Raw genomic sequence first — 19,034 nt, 5'->3', positions numbered from 1 at the left:
GGGCATCTTGCCTTTGATACCCAGACCCTTGATGCCTCTCTTTTCATGAAGTGGCAGAGGTGGGAGCTAAATGTGGGACTTGTTCTCGGGATGCTCAGGCGGGAGGGCTCCAGATGGTACCTCCTTCTCCAGGCCCTCCACCCTGGCCTCAGAGCTCCCTGTGGACTGTGGCAGCGCATGTAGATAAACCCCCCAGGCCCTCCCCTTCCCCAGGTGGAGGGGTGGGCAGCTCAAGGCTCTCTCCCAGGAGAAGAGATCATCCTCTTTGGACACGAGTCCAGAAGGATTCCTTAAAGTCACTCGGTCCTCCTCGGGGCTTGGAGACCAGGCCCAGCCTCCCCAGCTGCTGCTTCTGTCGCGGCTGTGTTTCCTCTGCTGTCTGGTCACAGCTCCCTGCTCTTAAAGGTCAGCACCCAGCCCAGACCTGCAGAGGCTTTCCTTCTGGTGAGGGCAGGTGATGGGAGAGGGGTGTGGGCAGAGGAGGGGGAGGAGGAGAGTGTCAACCCATGGTGCAGAAATGGGTTTGGGAGACACTTGGAGAGGAAGGGCTCATTCGACACCCGCCCGCAGAGGCGAGATAAGATTCGAAACAAACGAACAAGTCAGTGCCCTAATGTCACGCAGTCTCTGCGCTGTCAAGGGCAGGGGTCTGGAGGGAGGACTCACCTGCCTTCTCTCTTTATCATCAGCACCTGCAGGAGCTCAGCATCTTGTGAGCACGGGGAGAATGTATGGGCCTGATAGCTTTGGGTTCTGAAAGGTCACTAGAGAGAAAGAAGAAGATGTCATTTTGACCCCTTCGTCCCAGAATGGTGGGGGAGAGTGCTGTCCCCAGAAGGCAGGGAGGGAGGCGGAAGCTGCTGTAGTTTCATAGTCATCCTCAGGTCAGAGAACTTTTCGTGAGACCCAGGGAAGGCCTCTAATTTCCACTGAGTCAGTTCAGAGGGTGGAGCCTCTTCCTGAGAATTGTCCAGAGGGTGACAAGAGTAGGTCCCTGGGGTGTCTCAGTGGAGTGGCAGGGAAGGGAGGGGCAGGTGGCCTGGACAGAGATCACGCCCAGTGAAAGGTGCAGACAGGCCCTGCTGCAAAGACCCGAGGCCCACCTCACGGAGGCCTGGGTCCTGCTTGGCACCCAGCATGGGCTCCTGCCCGGCTGCCGTGGGCCTCACTGTGTGCCCTGCAAAATGGGCAAACAGGAATTCCTGAGCAGTCTCACAGGTCTAAATAAAGTGGTGATCCTGTGATGGCCCCTGCTTTTCCTGGAGAAAGTTGGGACAGTGGGCCCATTTGCCAAGTGGAGTGCTATGTCTCAGTCAATCCAACAAATGGTTTCGTAACCCCCAGTGCTCAGTGCTGGACTGCCCCAGGGGCTCCCCGCATCTAGCCCCAAGAAAGCTCTGGTTTCGAAAAGAAATAAGACATTTCAAACAAAATGATCAGAGCAGTGATTCTGAATTTTTCTTTCAACCTCAACCCACACTATGGATGGCACATGTGTGCTCCCCATGTGCTGGCAAAAGGCCCCCCTCACCCTACTTCCAAATTTCTCCACCAGTCAGGAAAGCTTTTGGAAAGCAAATGAGTGAAAATGACTTTAACGTAGGTATAGCTTTGATTCCACTTTAACTTTTTAAATAGAAGTTCTTTCCACGTTTTTGTATTCTAGATATTATAAATAAGCACTTCTTATAACACTTCCTAATGGGGAGCGGTTGAGAAGCAGCATACTAGACGCCGAGTCTCAGGCGGTGCTATGATTGTGCTCGACATCAGCCTGTTGTTGCCTTAAATATTCGCATAAATCTTACATCTGAAAACAAGCTATAGGTTACGGGTTTTTCACATTACAAAAATTCCCAAGAATGCATGACAGAAGCCAAGAAATTATAGCCAATCACAAATTAAATGAGTTATCCACAACCAAATAATTTCAAAAGCAAAATTGTAAAAGTACTTTCAAATCTTTTTATATCAAAATAACAACATATTTTATGTGGAACGCAAGTGCATCTTCATGTATGGTTTGAAGTAGAATGGGCAGAAGGTCCTGCTTAGATCATGCTCTAAAATGTGTGTCTATTTTCTTCGAAATCACCTGAGAGGGATATTCCGCAGTGCCCCTTGACTACATACTCCAGAGCCTGCAGTCTCCGGCTTAAGAGGTTCCAAACTAAAGTTTTGGAGCTGGAAGAGATCTGGGTGTTGGCTATCGGCTGGTTGAGCAGGAAGAGACCTCTGGGGGTGCCGGGGGGCTGGGGGGGAGCACGAAGGAACACAGCAGCTGCACAGTTATATACAGAAAATATACAGTTTTCCTCCATATTAAAGACCAGTGTGGGCTCCTGTCAATTCTCTTTCCAGCTAAATTAACCCTATTCTCTTTACTTTTCATTCCACTTCCTAAGCCACTTCCCATTTCCATGACCCTACTGAGACCTCTCCAGTCCTTCTCCAATTTGGTACATGATGAAGAGCTTTAAATCAAACGAGAAAGTGAGAAACTGAGTCTCTTTCACTCCAGGGCAGAGCTGTGTCTTAATCATAGGGCTATCCTCACAAATCACCTTTAACTTGCAAGTCTACTATCTTTTCAGATCCATCGAACAGCTGCCTAATTGGGTCTTGGCCTCTGCTGGGACTGGGGTGTCAGACCACAGGAAGTGGCTGTTGAGTAACATGGCCCAGCCAGTACCTATTTTTGGATTTGAGTACCCCTCTGCATGGAGCTAGATGTTTTTGTATGCGGCATGGGAGACAAAAGAGAAGTAGAAAATGTGGCTCCATAGTCAAGAAGTTCTCACCCAAAGGGGAGAGGCAAGACTCAGGGTCGCGAAGCAGTGAAGACTGCAGCTGTGATAAGGCGTTTGGTGCAGGAAAAGAACTGACATTTGCGAGCGGAGCTCAGTGTACCTGGCGTGGAAGAGGTGACCTTGACTGATGGGTAGAAGGGGTTTGACAGGAGGGCAGAGGGGTCCCGGGTGAGGAAGTGGCCACTGTTCAGGCCTGCGGAGGGCTGGTGTTAGTGAGGCCCCCAGAGGCGGACCTGGCTGGGTGAGAGAAACGTGAACAGGGGACATAGGTGGAAAGTTGGGTGACCAGAGTATAACACGCTGAAGCCACATGGTGGGGGGCCTGGGGAGTGAAGGTTTTCAATATGATGTAAAAGCAAACTGGAACCCCTGTGTGGTTTTTGATAGTGGGGGGATGGAGGGGGACACATGACCCCCATCTGGCTGCAGTGTGTGGCAGATCGAGGTGGATGTATCACATCGTGTAATTGCCACCATCTTGTGGTCACAGAGTCATGGTCGTGGAAACAAGATGGGCAGGTCTGTGGGACCTTTGAGCTAATACAGGCTGACCGCATTTTCTTTTGATTTCTTTTTACTTTAGTTTTCATTCCAGTTAATCCTCTGCCCCTTTTCAAAGTAATGCATATTTAATTTTGAAAAATTTAAAAGAACAAAGAAGAAGGAAGAAAAAAAAACCCTATTCATCATCCATCTCTGTAGAGTACCCACTGTTACCAGGGTCATCTGTTTCCTGCCAGGCTTTATTTCTGTGTCCTGGCTACCCTTCATGGTTGGGATTAAACAGTATAAATAACCCAACTGTCCATTAGCCACATGGGTTTGAATGTTTTTAGTGACAGGGTGGTTTAAACCCTTTTAGTGACCAGGATCGCACTACATTTTTAAGCATACCATGCCTTTTTAAAACAGAGATAGCATTAAAAATGTTTTTCCACTTACGAAATAATAATATATGCTTACCTAGAAAATGTGCAATATTTAAAAGTGCAAAAATTTAAATCATCCATAATCCTATTGTCCAGAAATCGCCTAATCTATTGTTGTTTGTTTGTGGTATTTTCTTCTAGTATTCTTCCAAAATAATGCACATTTTAAAAACGAAATTGAACCTGCAACTAAGATAGACAACTGTGTACGGGGAGGGGTTGGGTAGATAAAAGCAGGGGGAAAAAAAAGAAGATTGGCAACAGTTATTAGCTCAGGTGCCAATCTTTAAAAAAAATAAAAAAGAAATTGGAATCACACCATATGCAACTTGGATCTTGCAGCCTTCATTTACCATATCCTAGAATCTTCCATTTTCTGACAGTTGTGAACATTATATTAACCTAACATTTATTGAGGACTTAGCATGAACCAGGCCATTGAGAGCATCTTACGTGTATTAACTCATTTCATCTTCACAACAGCCCTTGAAGATAAGTACTAGTTTTTGTTCCCACTTCACAGACAAGATAACTGAGGCCCAGGAGGTGGGATTGGAAGCTCAGTATCTGACTCCAGAGCCTGCACTCCTATCCACCATCCTGCCTCTCCAACTGGTCCTCAGTGGCACTTCTTCTACTGGCCTCAAGTACACACACATGCACACACACGCACACAAACAATTTGAAATAAAAAACATTTCAAATATTAAAAGCATCTCTGAGGTCCCCAAGTCTTGCCTTTTCCAGGCTTGATATCCTCATTTGTTCTTCATGGCTTGAAGGCCCTTCGCCATGCTGGCCTTCACTCAGGCAGCTCTGGTTCTTCTGTGTCCCTTTAACGGGTGGCTAGAAACAAAAGCATGGCTGAGGAGTGACCTGCCCCAGGAAGGTTGCAGCCAGCCTCTCCTCCTGTGTGTGCTGGGCGCAAGACACGTGTCAGGGTGGCCAGAACTGCCTTGGCTTTTGTGACTAGCAGCTGAACTGCAGTGAACAGAGTGCTGCTTCTAATCCCTCGGCCCCTCACAGCCCCACGGCCTGCATCATCCAGCTTCTTCGCCTGGTCCAACGGAGCACAGCCCAGGAGAAGGGAAGTTAAGAATTTTGAGGGCCTGAGTGTGGCTGGACTTTGAACTTCCGTGACATCTTGGTGGGGATCAAAATGGCAGCATCTTGCCTGCCTGGGTCGGTGGGGCAGGAGGGGAGACCCAGATCAGGCAGCAGGGATGGCAGCTGCCCCAGCAGCACCTGCGCTTCTCCAGATGGCTTCCAAGTTTTGCACTAAGATGTCCCAAGAAGTCATCAGCGGTCACAAGAGCCAGCCTGCAAGTCTGAGCAGGTGGGAGGACAGATGAGGAGCGATCTCCTGGGCAGGCTCTGGCACTGCAGAGATGGCACACCAGTCGGGCCCCTCCCCTCACTGGTCTGTCTGAACACAAGAAAGGCAGCCGTGTTTGCCGGTCGTCTGGCACTGACTGCTTGAGGTGGGGGTCAGGGCAGGCTCCAGGGACAATGGCCAAGGTCATGGACTTTGTTCTTCCTTTTCTTCTCTTTTGGTGTCTCCTGGGCTGACCAGTCCAATTTTGTCTCAGGGTCCTGATGGAGGAGGGAGCGTCATCTGGTAGACGGTTCATCTTATGGCCTTAGTGGTGTGCAGAAGCCTAATGTGCTACTCCTCTCAGGGTAATTGCCATTTTAACAGAGACCTCTTAGAGACCAAAATGCCTCCATCTAATGATATTTTCAGCAGAGGGAACTTCTTGCTGTCCCTCGACTTACAACAAGGCTGCCCACAGCCTCTTCCACCTGTATGCAAGCAGGACAAGTCCACAAGCCCGCACTGCATCCTTCACATCCTTGTGCCTTCACTGTCCCATTTGTGAGATGAGGCTAATAATGGTATGTACCTCATCGGGTTTATGGGGGTTAAAAGAGATGAGGCATAGAAAGGGCTTAGAATTAATCAGGAACATAGTTAGCCTTCAATATATATTAGCTATTATTATCGCTGTGAATTATTATTTTGGTTATAGAGCAGCTTCACATATATTATGCTGCTTTATCCTTATGACAGCCCTGTGGATTAAGTTTTATTGCTCCCGTTTTACAGATGAAGGAAGGGAACTGAGAGATGTAGTATGCAGCTAAGGAAGGACTGAGCAGAGCTGAGCGCTTTCCGAAGGCTCCTTCCATTCGCTCAGCAGAAGGGAGCCCACAGGGGACCAGCCCGGGGCCTGGTGCCCCCGAAGCACAAGAGAAGCCCAAGAACCAGAGCCCACCCTCGGAGAGCTCACCAGAATCTCAGAGAAGGGTCAGCAGCCTGGGAAAGGTGCTGTTTCAACCCCCAGTGTGGCAGCTACCAGTGAAGCTTCACCTCTGGCCAAGTGCCTGTCTTCTGAAGGGGGACCCAGGGTGGCTCCTTCTGTTCCAAACATGCATGAAAGCACAGAAAATACTGCAGTGAACTGCATGTACGTATTTCAGAATGTAGCTCTGAAAGATAGGGACTCAAAAAACACAATACTATTGTCCTACCCTACACGATTCACAGTAATTCTTTAATATCATCAAATGTCTACTCAACGTCTAAATTTCTCCAACCATCTCTCTCTTTTTTTTTTTTTTCACTTGATAGTTTGTTTGTTTGAATTAGGAGCCAACTGTTCTGTGTTGCCTAGTCTCTTTTATTTATATCTACAGTTTCCTTTCCCCGGACCCCACCCTCCCACACCCTCTCTGTGTTTCCTTGAACTGTATTTGTTGAGGACACCAGGTTGTTTGTCCCATAGCATCTCCCTCAGTAGGATTCGCTGATGGCACCCCTGTGGAGTCTTGCAACATGTCCCCTGCCTCTTGCACTTGTATAAAGTGGCAGTTGGGTCTGGAGGGTTGAGCAGATTCAGGTCTGACGTAGGAGCGAGACCACTTCAAGGTGCTTTGCTGTGTTTTCATCAGGAGGCTCGTGATGTCCCAAGGTCTTTCTTTAGGTGATATTGGAAGCCAACGTTGCCTAGAGCCTCTATTTCATTAGGAGTTAGCTTTTTTTCCGTTTATTTGGTGGAATATTTCTATAGAGAGAAACTTCTCATCAACTCTTTGGCTACCCTGATAAAACCCAGGATGAATGCTTGGTTCCTTCCCCTTGTTTCAAGGAGTTGTTATTTTTAGATGAAATGATGGATACGATGCCTGTGACTTGATTCGAAATAACCTTGGGAAGCGGCGGGCAGGAAGGCATGTGGAAGAAGAGCCGTGAGCTGATCATTGTTGAGCTCGGTGACAGGTGCACAGAGGTCCAATCTACCATCCTGCTTTCGTGTGTATTTCATATATTTTATAACAAAAGCCAGGGGGACTGGGTTCAATAAAAATTAAGTAACAGTTTGATTCCCCAGCATTGTCCAAGGGAGAACAGTGAGTGTGTTGGTTGGTTTTAGTGTCATGATGACTGATGGACCTCAACATACTTAAGTGTTTCAATCCATGGCAGCTGTTTTTCTTACTGATACTGAAGTTATTCTAGCATTGGCCACTGGGAACCTCTTCCAGTTGGCTCCTAGGGGCCAGCCCCAGGGCCGAGTGATTAAGTTTGCGCACTGTGCTTCAGCGGCCTGAAGTTCGCCGGTTTGGATCTTGGGCACAGACATGGCACCGCTCGTGAAGCCATGCTGTGGTGGCATCCCATATAGAAGAACTAGAATGACTTACAACTAGGATATACAGCTATGTACGGGGGCTTTGGGGAGGAAAGAAAAAAAAAGATGAAGCTTGGCAACCAACGTTACCTCAGTGCCAATCTTCCTCACCAAAAAACGTACCTAAAAAAAAAAGTTGGCTCCTAAGTTCTTTTTGACCCAAGTCAGTGGTCTCTGATAGTGTCCTTGCTCTCAGTGTGACAGCATGTCCCATTTGTGTTGTGCATTCCTACCCAGACCCCGGCTGTTTTCCAAGACAGGCCTGCTGTCTTTCGTGAAGGGTCTTTTTTGTGCCTGGTCACTGTTACCTAAAAAGATCTCTTTGAGGCTCCAGTTAGACTCTGTAGCCAGGAGCAGAATTTTCCTCCTCACACAGCAGGCAAGTGTGCCTCTGCCACCCTATCCCCCACTGCCGCCGCCCTCGCACCCCCGCCCGAGCAGGTGTCTCGGGGATGCGTTGACTATGCTGGTGGGTGGGTGGAGGGGAAAGGAGATTAAAATCTGACTTTAAAGGCTCAGCCGTAACTTGCTTGAGGCTAACTCCCCCTCCCCAGCCTCAGCCCCACCCCCAGACTCAGAACCAGGGAGAAGGAAAGAAGGGCAGTGAGAGTGTTTAGTATCTCTATCCATCTATATTTAGGCAGATTATCTTGCAAACTAAATCAGAGAGAAAGCTTTAGGGAGGAGGCTGCGGGGTACCTCCAGTTCAGGTGGCTTTATCTAATCTGCAGGGGGGTTGGGTAGGGGGTGCTCAGAGTAGAAAGAGCTCTCCAGAGACAAGTGTCAGATGAAAAGGGCCTAGAAGACTAAAGGGGTCCAGGCCCAGCACAGCCTTCGGATACGCGAGGCGGCACCATGTAAAGGCAGGGCGTACCGCTCACCTTCTGAGGGCAGAGCTAGACCCTGGGTCAGTGTGATGAGGAGGCTGGTGACACATAAACCCCCAGTGGTGGGGTGAGGGGCTGCCATGTGAAGTGGGGCGCTCCCCTCGCAGTGAGAGGCCTGCGAGTCTGGGAGAGCACCAGGGAGGCGTGTTTGGGAAGGGGTTCCAACACGGTGACTGGCACACGTTCTCAGAGAGAGCACGGCTTCGCGTGTGGCAGAGGAGCAAGGGGCAGGGCTCGCGGTGGGAAGCACCAGCTGTGTGAACTACGTCTGGTCGGTTCCTTCCCGTTTTTTCACAATGGGGACGCTAATCTCACCTCATCCTCGAGGCTGTCGTGGGGCTTAAAGGCGTCAGTGAGCCCAGCAGCCCTGTGAATCGCTGGCTGTGAGAGTGACAGCACGATCCTTGCAGCTTTCTGTGATCCCCTGAGCGTGGGGAATCTGTAGACAGGCAAGAAGCAACCACATTAGTTTTCAAACAACGTCCAGGTTGAAGCTGCTCTCAGACGCCAGGTGGATGATAGAAAGGCCCAGAATAGGGGAGGTGGCGAGCAGAGGGAGGGAGAAGCCAAGCTGGATGGAAGTTTGGGCAGCTGGTCATTTCAGGGGATAGAACCACACAGAGGCCGTAATAGTGTCTGAATATAGAACTACTGTTTTTCAAGGAAAGGTCTCAGAATAGATCTCCCAGGAAGACTATAAGGGTGTATGAGTGTGTGTGCGTGCGTGCATGTGTGTGTAAAACTTAGAGAAAACAAACAGTGGCAGAAACCTGAGGAGTCCAGAGCTGGCCTCCTTGCAGGCCTGGTTTGTAGACTGTTGGTGCCGGCTGAAGGGTGAAGGAGCGGGCCAGCACGGAGGCTGGGGCAGCGGGGCAGCGGGGCGGCGGCCCGGAGCCCAGGGTTTCCAGTGCCAGCATGTGTCCTGCGACCCTGGGTGCCAGGCTGCGCAGAGTGTGGACCAGGCATAAAGGAACCCTCTCTCCAGGACATGGGAGTCCCTGGGCCATGGGGCCGCCCCAACTGGACCACACTCGTGATACGTGAGGAGGAGAGATGAGACGTGAGATAGGCAGCCATCTCACTCACGGATATAGACACATTTGAAGCCTTTCCTACAGATGCCTCTGCCTGCTTTGATTTCTATTTCTTTAAAGAAAACTGTGAAAAATTAAACATACAAGCTGCAGGAGGACCCGATTTTAACGGCGACAAAATCCTGATAGAAATGTAACGACACCGTCCCTGACCTGCTGTAAAACAGCAATCTTGGCTGTGTTGTTACTGCCCCATCGAAAAAATCCGCCATTTTGCCTTCTCAATTTTGCTATATTTGAATAGATAAAGTCAATTTGGCTAGACTTGCTTTTCCCCACGTGTACACACTGTGCACGACACATTTAGCAAACAGACACATTTAGCAGGGGCTGTAATTCTGCCAACCTGGGCTGCTACCCAAAACACTTCCTGAAAAAATTATTGTGAACTTTTTTCAGGACATCATTGGAAACAGTACTTCCACAGAAAATATAAGTGAATATATATTTGATCTCAAAATAAGGAAATATTTCCTAAGCACATGAGTAAAAGTAAAAAATGTGACTACTTAAATTTCAATTTCTGCGTGTCAAAGACACCAAATGAAAGATAGATGATGAGTGGGAAAAGACAGATGACAAATACAAAAGAGAAAGGGTGACTATCCCCAGTCTGTAACATGCTCTTAATGATCGCTTCTTAAGCAAGCATGACAAAAAAAAAGCAGAAGGCATCACCACAATTCATAAAACAAGAAACATACACAGTGAAGAAAATGCACGAAAAAAATGTTCAACATCACTAATAATCAAAGAAGTGCAAATTTAAAAATTAGACTCTCTCTTTGGCTTACAGGTGGCTTGTTTTGGTTTTTGTTTGTTTGACGATAATATCCAGCATGGGTGAGAATACAGTGAATTATAGGCTCTCGAACACGGATGAGTGTCAGTTGGCACCAGCTTTCTGGGAAGTAATTCAGCCCTAAGTTTAAAGAGTCTCAAAAATATTTATTCCCTTTGGCTATGCATTCCCATGTGTTTTATTTATTCTTCAGAAATAATCAGAGGGATAAATATATCTGTGTTGGAGGATGTTTATTGCAACACTATTTACAATACTCAAAAATCAAGAACAAGCTATTTCTAACAATAAGTGGAGTGGCTAAATAAATTACTATATATAGCACTATCTAAAAATAGTAAAAAATAGGTTGCATTAGGTAAAAAGCAAACAAAATCCCTAAGGATACGACCCCAATTTTTTAAAAAATGCGTTAGAATAAACACTGCAAGAAAATACAGCAAAATGTTAACAGTAATGATGTTTGAGTGCTAGGGTTATAATTTTTATTTTCTTTTTTATGTTTTCTGTATTTTCTAATATTTCTATAATTAACAGTTTTACTCCTATAATCAGAAAAGTTATACAGAATATAAAAATGATTTCCCCTAGTTTTGAATTGAGAAATCAAATTCATCCTAATGTCCCCAGGGAGCCCAGACAGGGCAGGTCTGGCGGGGACTAAGGAGCTCCACTCAATACAAGCTCCCGCCGAGGCACCCGTCGGATCTCCCAGCAGAGGTCTGAGTCCCGATTTCAGGGGAGAGCCGGGCGCAGGTATAAACGTTGGGGTCAACAGCACACGGATGGTATTTTAGAGACCTAAGAATGGATGGATGAGATCACAAAAGGAGTGGGTTTAAGAAGATTAGAGAAAAGGTCGGTGGCCTGACATCTGGGAGAGAAAGAGGCATCAGCAAAGGAGACGGAGCCCCAGTGACCACGACGGCGCCCAGCGCAGGCTCTTAGCAGACACGTCTGCACTGACCAAAGGGACAACACAGGGTCTCCAGGGACTGATTTATTCTAAAACCTCAGATCACTTGCCAGCACACTTTCCTTTATCTCTCCTGCTCCTTTCAGGCCCAATTCTTGACAAAAAAGGAGGGGGCATGCATTGTTCTCAAAAATAAAATCATGTTTGTATAACAAAAAACGTCAGATTAAAAATGCGCTGATTCAGCGTTTGTGACCATCTTAGCAATGTGTCAGTGTCTCGACACCACTTGTGCACACTGGGAAGTACTCCAGTAGGGGAGCACAGGCAGGGGGCGGGCTCCCTCTCCCGTGAATCCCCTTGATTAAATGTGCACCTGGATCTTACAGTTGACAATCACACGGGTCTCCAGCTTCGTTTCCGGTGATCGGTCCTGAGGGCCTTTGGTTAGGACCCAGCACGTTTGGACTGTATCAATGCACTCAGTCCCACAAATACATAAATCTTGCTTGCCAGACTTTTTAAAAAAGATTTATTTCGAAACCAGATGACGTCATTTCAGTTTTAGGAACTCCTGTTTTTGAGTGTAGTTTGCTTCTTTTCTACGTTCGGGAGTGTAGCTTCTTTAGGCTGCTTGGAGGAGAAAGATTATTTTATTTTTTGACTCCCTGCATTTACAGCGGATCAGCCAGGTGGAGGACCCCTATCTAGGAGAGACGGGTTGACTGGGAATGGAGGCGTTTGCTGCTGTAGACTGGTTGTTACAATTTAGCAGAAGGCAGGGCTGACAGTGGAGGTGGGAAGAGAAAAATGAGGGTTGCCTAGTCTCGGTTTCTCCTTCTTGGGGCCAAGGTAGTGAGGGTAGGGAGACCAGCCCTTCTGCAGGAGCGAGGCGGTGATGTGGCTCTGTGGAGGTCACTGGACTCGACTGAAGGAAAGCGGCTCTGAAGCAGTCCTGCAGGGTTCCTGGGAGGCTGACTCAGAGGGGTCTTCACATTAAACCGATTGATGGTCTCTCCATGTCTGGGAGAGGTGCTTTGGCTCCGTGTCAGAGCTCCCATCAGACAGGCCTGCGCTGTGAAAGCTTTGAAAAATGGTTGGGATGAAAAAATGGACTCTGTGCAATAGTAAATTATAATGATGCTTTGTATTTATAGCGCATGCCCCAACTGAGGGAGCTCTGAGTTCTTTATGGATATTAACTCACCTTTCTCACAATAGAGAAAAGATCATTTTGTCAATTCAGTATTTTTGTATCCTTTTTTTCTTTTGCTGGGGGAGGAAGATAGGGGTGTTTTCTTATATAAATTTGGAGGCAATAAATCTTCCTTTCATTTTTTTCTGCTGGAAATCTTCTCTTATTGGATATCACATAAGAAATTAAAAATGAATAGTGATGCCTAGAATGTGTGTGTATGTGCATTTATATGTCTTTGTGGGTGTAGTATCTATATAAATATTTAATTTTTATGGTCTAAGCCTTCTCCCTCAGTTTTCATGAGCTAGAATTTATTAGCTACTGAACAGTGGGGCTATTATTATTTGCTTTTGCACCTAAATGATTTAAAAGTCAATTATGAACTGGCTAAGGGGATTGGAGAACTGTGGCATGTAATATGGCTCAGGCAATTTCGATTTGTTACCCAATGTCTGGAATGAGGAAGTGTCCGGGGTGGGAAATAGCCCACAGACGTACTGTGCAGATATTAAACCGACCAGACAGAGGCCTCAGGTCACCGGGTTGTGAGCAACTCTGCTGGGTTTCCTCTGGGTGGGGTGGGGGTAGGGGCAGGAGGTGCTGGTGATGTACAGGCAGACACATAAATCTGAGGATAAAGCAGAACCCCAGGACTGGCCAAAAGGATGGCTTACAACCAGACAAGCCCAAGGAGCGACTGGTCATAACAACCAGCTGCGACACAGGTCTGCGCTCTGAACCCCTAGCAACAATTAGAGCAAACGCCAGCCTGGCCCAGGGCCCCTGGAGGGAGAGTAAACATTTACTGCATTTCCTATTTCTCTGCAAAGTGCCTCTTCTGAGTCACTAAGGCAGAGAAGGAGGCTAGAAGGCGGTAATAGCCCAATACAACCAAATTATTCGTCAAAGGGAAGTTCCCCTATGGAATTCATGTCCTTTGAACCCTCCAAATGGGAGACAGGAGTTTTCAGGTGGTAAAGAAAGGTGGAAAATAGCAAGGCACAGTTCCTGTGCTGGGCCCTGGGGCTTTATGACTTTGTGTTTGTGTGAAGACCCGCTGAAAATCAGATTATGCTCACCTGGAAATTAGCCAGGAGCAAATGGTGAATCTTTGTTAACAAGCTTGGAGTCCACGATAAATTTTAAAAAGTGAGAGCGCGTGACAACGAGCATTCACCATAAAGCTTCGGTTGCCTCTGGGTTCTGGCCTGGAAGCTGAAAAGGATAAAGTACTTTGGGAACAAGAGCCAGACTTCGGACGCTTTTGCACATTAGCTACCTAATGAAGGTGCCCCAGTCTGTCTGCTGGCCGGTTATGACTCAGTAGACTTCTTGGCAGTCCCCTCCCTCGAAGACTGAAATTGCCGTATGGCACATACTACACACACACACATGTACATGTATGTGTACACATACACATGTACCTATGTGTGTCTGTCTATATGTATGTGTAGGCATATATGTATGCCTACACACACATATGTTTTCCCTCATAAAGAACATCAATTAAACTTTATTTTTGGTATTTGGGTGACTTAAAATTGAGGGAGAAAAAAGCAGGGCAGGGGAATCATGATTTTGTAGGTAATCTCTACATGAAAATTTCCCCAAAAACATTAGTTCCATATTTTAATATTAAAGAACCATCTGAAGTGGTATGACATGAAGGTGCACTTAAATTGGATACACGAAACTGTCTAGCACCTTGGATCTGTCCAGAGACAAGCCGATTTCTTTTCCTGAAGGAGGTCAGAGGTAACCTGGCAAATGGTCAGAAAAGTGTGCAGGGGGAGGGTATTTTCTTTGGCCCCTCGTCTGATCTGAGGCGCTCCTAAGTGACTGGTTCCGCTTGTGAGATCCGTGCTGAGCCGCAACGCCAAGGCCGCAGCCCGAGCCCCCAGGGCAGTTCATGAAGTTTGGGTCTCAGGCTAGTTGATGCCACAATCAATCGAGTGTGTTGTCGGGAGGCTAAGCCAGAGAAGCAGCGCTCCAACGAGGAATTTCTATGCAGTAAATATCACTTAAATTCCTCTCAAAGTTGGAGCTGGTGTCAAAGTCCAAAAAAGCAATATTCCGTGGCAACTGCCGTCAGGAGTGTGTTTGTGCCCGGCCGTGTATCATCTGAACACTCGAATTAGCAGGGAAGAGAGATAGTGAGTTAATATCACCCAGCTGACTGCTCCAAGAACTGCTTTAACTGCAGCGAGAGAAATATGGAGAGGGCACGGCCAGCCATCAATGACCTCCAAATGACTAGACGCTCAGAATTTTCTGGCAGCCTGGGCTAGATAAATAATTCCCACTGTGAAATAAATAAATTCCCTGAAATATTTCAGGGAAACCAATGCTTTCACTTCCTGGCCGCTGTCTACAAGGAGCTGGAGAAATACTCCAGGAGAAGAAAGGAAGATGAGGGAACAGCTGCAGCTTTCCACCCCCCGCCCTCCGTGTATGAGGGGCTGGTCCCGCAGTGAGGCTGGCCCGGTGGGGTGGGAGTGGGAGTTCTTCCAAGAACGCTGTATTCGAGGTTTGTAAACACATGGTTCCGGGTCTGGACAGGTCTTTGGAAGGGAAGGAAGGATGAGGGCATGAAAGGAGGAGGGGGGAGGAGACATGTGGAGAGGGAGATTGAGGAGGAGAGACAGAAGGAGAGAGAGGAGAGGGGCTAGAGACAGCGAAATCAACAAAAAAGGAAATAAAATGAAGGGAGCGAGAAAAGAGACAGGGAATAGTACCAGTCACTCTAAAGTAATGGGCACCTTCCTTTTACAGAGCACACACTGCAGATACATATTGCCATTTTGGAGCCTTTTCAGAAACTGTACTTTGCCTTTTTTACTTTAATTGAAAACTTTTTGCCTTTAAAACAGAGATGCTTGCTGTTTGGGGTCAGCACTGTCGCCCTCCACCTCCAGGTGTTTCAGAGCTAGAACAACAACGGGCAAAATTCTTCCCCATCTTTTTCACTCAGTCTGCTCCCCCGGCTTTCTGCCTCCAGAAAAAGGATGGAGGTTGAGAAAGAGAGAAAGAGCTTTCAGGGGCTCAAGATATCTGGGCCCCTACCTGCTTCAGGAGCCAAGACCGTTGCCCAAAGTGGGAGGCAGCAAGTTCTGAGCCCGAGGAGCTCCTCCCAGGCAGTCTGCTAAAGAGACTATTTCTGAGCCCTTCTCAGGGCACCCAACCCCTAGAGATGTGCAGAACTAGAACTAAATTTCTCTTCCTCTGAAGGAAATCGGGGGTGTTTAGGAACCCTGCACACAGCAGGGAGGCCGCCTCTGTATTTGGAGCTAAGAGTGTATAGAAAGCCTGTTAGAAAGGCAGGCTGGGGAAAGAAGCAAGCTGCCTTCCGTATGGCACAACCAGGGAATGCAGAGCTGGGCTTCCCGCTGGGCGCCGGCATGGTCCCAGAGTGATTCTGTTCAAGGAGAGCGGCATCTGCATGGGGGGAAATTATAAACATTATTTCCATTTATAAATTAAGCTCCTTAAAGGAAAGGAACTTAAAAACAGTTTTTTTATTGCCCAATGAAAAGACAATTGGTACCAGCCACGACTGACACATTCTGGAGAAAAACAATGCACGAGCAAACACAGGACACATTCAGCTGCAGGGGCTCTGTTGGAGGTGGTTCTCAAAGGTGGGCGTCTTATTAGGCAGGGTCAGGAGTTCTGAGGTGCCTGGTGATCTCATGAATGGGAGGGCTATCTCCAGGCTGTGCACTCCTTAAGTCAGCAAACAAAACATCAAAAACAAACAAATTAATCTTTTCTTCACTATTTTGCCCTGACCATTGCCCTTTATAGTTATAGGACCTAGGATTCACAGAAAAAGGAAAATTCTTTAGCCAAAATGAATTTCTAGTTTTAATTCAGGTGAGAGGTTGACAGTCTCCTTAATTTAATAGTTTTGGGAAATACATCTATGTAGCTTCAGGTCAAATTCCAGCCACTCATTTGAATGCGGGCTATTTTTCTTAAGTTTAGAAGTTTGACTTTGTTCCACAAAGTAATGACTCTTTGGATTTGGGGTTCAACTAACAGATCAGCATAATTTAGTTCCAGTTCCCATCCCACCTGCCTGTCGGAGGCTGAGGTGCAGGATCAAGAGAAGGGAGGTGCCGGTTACGATTCTAGATTCTACACCCCAGCAGACTAACTCCACGAAACCGACTCTTATGTTTTGTGACTAAGTGTATGTGTGTTACTCTCCCTTTGCCTTCTCCTTTTAAAACAAGAAGTGATGAGTTTTTCAGGTCTCTGCTTCCAGACCGAAGGGCTGCGGGCATTTGAAGTCAGATGGGAGGCAGGAATGAGCGCTACTAATTGGGTGCATCCTGGTGTGCCAATATAAAGGGCAGCCAATCGAACTGCGGGTTTCTGAGTTTGCCATCCGTACCTGGCCCACCTGGGGATTAAGAAGGCTTGCTGGCCGCAGGTCATAGGTCACACTGCAGACTTGACTGCAATTCCCTGGATGATTCTCATACCAGAGCGGACAGGGTCACTGCTATGCTAAATATCCCAGAGCAGCTCATGCTCAGTGGGCACAGAGAAAAGCCACACAGACGCTCGGAACAATTGCCAGGGTGGCCCATCCTCCAGAGGGACCTGGATCAAGCCAAAGAGCAGTCCCCAAGTCCTTAGGGCCAGGACTGCCCAGCAGCATGTCAGCCAAGGCTATCAGAAGTACTCCCATACCTCGCTACCTCAGGCTTCAGCCGTGTAAGAGGGAGGGTAGGCCTTTCCAGGGACGGGAGGCTCGAAGGCTCGGAGGCTCGGTCTGGCCCCTTCTACTGGCTGGTCATATGCTGCTGACATTACAGAGAGAAGCCAGGTAGGGAAATGGCTCACGTGCCTCTTCACTGTAAATGGGTCTGGAGCAGAGATAGCCCTCTGAAGGGCCTGTCCAACGTCTCCCAGCAGGGCCTTGACCCGGTCCCAGAGGAATATTCCACCTCCTTTTCCAGCTTAGACACTTCTGAGAGGCAGGCTGTGCCCGTTGGCAGACCCTCTCGCACCGGCTCGCATGTGTGTGGACACATTTACTCCCAGGTCCTAGTCCAGGTCCTGCCATCTGCGTGCTCGGGATACCCACAGAACACCAGCTTTGCCAGCCCTCCTGCCCGTTGCTAAGGCTTTGTTCCCTAAGCCACACCGGTTCAGCTGCCCGGCCAGACTCAGGGCCTGGCACACACAGGCCTCTTCTGTGATCACAGGGCCAGAGCTGCATTTCAGGAGAGGTTCCAAGGACGCCGGCCTGTGACTGCAGAGCAAGCCCAAATTCCAACCTTGTCCTTGTCCTGGGATGTGAGAGGGGAACATCAAGCCCTGAGCAGGACAAAGAGACAGATGCGCTCCCATCAGCCTCCTGGGCTTGAAGAGAACCAGGCAGGGAGGGGACCTGGGCTCTACGCAGGTTCCGCACTGACCACCTGTGACGGTGGCCGGGTGACCTATACAATGCTAGATGTCCCACCTTCCTCCTGCTGGCTCCCGCCACTCTGTGACTCGGCGGGAACCCACCTTTAACTCCTTTAACAGCCTCCCATCAGCTACCCCTCGCGCCTGCTGCCCTGTGCGTGAAGAATGCAGAGTAACTTAGACATTCATTGACCTAAAGTGCTGCTGGGGATGGGGGAGGTTCATAGGAGGCATCAAAAGTGTACTTTTACTATTGTCTCAATTCAAAAATTTATATTCTTATATAATACATTGTAGAACTTGGAAAATAGGGAAAGGCATGAAAAAGGTTTGAATCGCTCCTAATTTCACAAACCAGAGATGAAACCACTGTAAGCATTTCTCTGCATTTTCTTGTGGTGGCTCTTCTGCAGCGATACCCGGATCTCTGTCTACGCTTGTAAACCTACGTTTAGAATCAAATAGGAATGGCGGTGGGGCGCTGCAGGGGCGGCCAGGGGCTCTGCAGACCTCACTGAGCCCTGGTGGTCATGGTGAGACATCCTGAGGACCCAAATTAGGGGGTAAGTGAGAGAGCAAGAGGAGAGGTGACAGGCGCAAAGACTCACCCCCCGGACGCACCCCTCACCGCCACCCCCCAGAAGGGTGGGTTTGGAAGCCGCAGGGCGAACCCCCTCCCTGGGAGAGAGCCACGATTGGAGGTGGCAGCCCAGCAGGCTGGCTCTCGGCCCACGCTCGCCCACGTCCCCAGCGCGTCCCCAGCCCGGCAGCTGCAGGGGCGGCAGGCTTTGTGGGGCCTTTGATCCGGGCGAACGGAGCGCGTCACAGGCGGCGGCTCGCGCGCGGGGGCCGGGCCCAGGTCGCCGGGCTGTCAGCCCCCAGGAGAGCCTGCGGGCGCAGCCCCTCTGCCGGCGACCCGCGCGGGAGCCCGGGAACGCGCCCCTCCCCCAACTCCCGGGCCCCGCGCACCCCGGGGACCCCTGGCCTCGGGAAGAACGCGCCGGCCGGGGCAGCAGGCTGCGGGGACGCTGCGGGCTTTTCCGACGCTCACTTATGTTTCTTTTCCACATCTGAGACATAGAGCTTAGTCTTCATCTTAGCTGTTCTTGTCAAATTTTGGGGGATTAGCGAGAGAGAGTTGAAAACACAGCCATGAAGGAGGCAGCCCACTCTGGGCTCGCCCCAGAGCAAGGGTTCACGCGAAACCGACCTGACTTTATCATTTGTTCATTCATCAAACCCTTCTGATCACCTACTTCTGCTGGCACCAGCTAGGGACTAGACA

At 48.7% G+C, this 19,034-nt stretch overlaps 1 protein-coding gene across 6 annotated transcripts in view; it reads left to right on the top strand.

Annotated features, from left to right (window-relative positions):
• The window catches only part of CD247 (CD247 molecule), a 73,161-nt gene that overhangs the window by 29,685 nt on the left and 24,442 nt on the right, over positions 1 to 19,034 (top strand). The window contains exon 1 of one of the 6 annotated variants that reach the window (XM_070267623.1): positions 18,214 to 18,312. The exons of the other annotated variants lie outside the window; for them this stretch is intronic. The gene's annotated coding sequence lies outside the window, so the exon portion shown is untranslated. Of the gene's footprint in view, positions 1 to 18,213; positions 18,313 to 19,034 lie in introns of those variants that run through there. 6 annotated transcript variants of the gene reach the window in all.

This window comes from Equus caballus, chromosome 5, assembly GCF_041296265.1.
Source record: "Equus caballus isolate H_3958 breed thoroughbred chromosome 5, TB-T2T, whole genome shotgun sequence".
In the NCBI taxonomy this organism is placed as follows: domain Eukaryota; kingdom Metazoa; phylum Chordata; class Mammalia; order Perissodactyla; family Equidae; genus Equus; species Equus caballus.
This window is presented reverse-complemented; position numbering and strand designations above follow the sequence as displayed.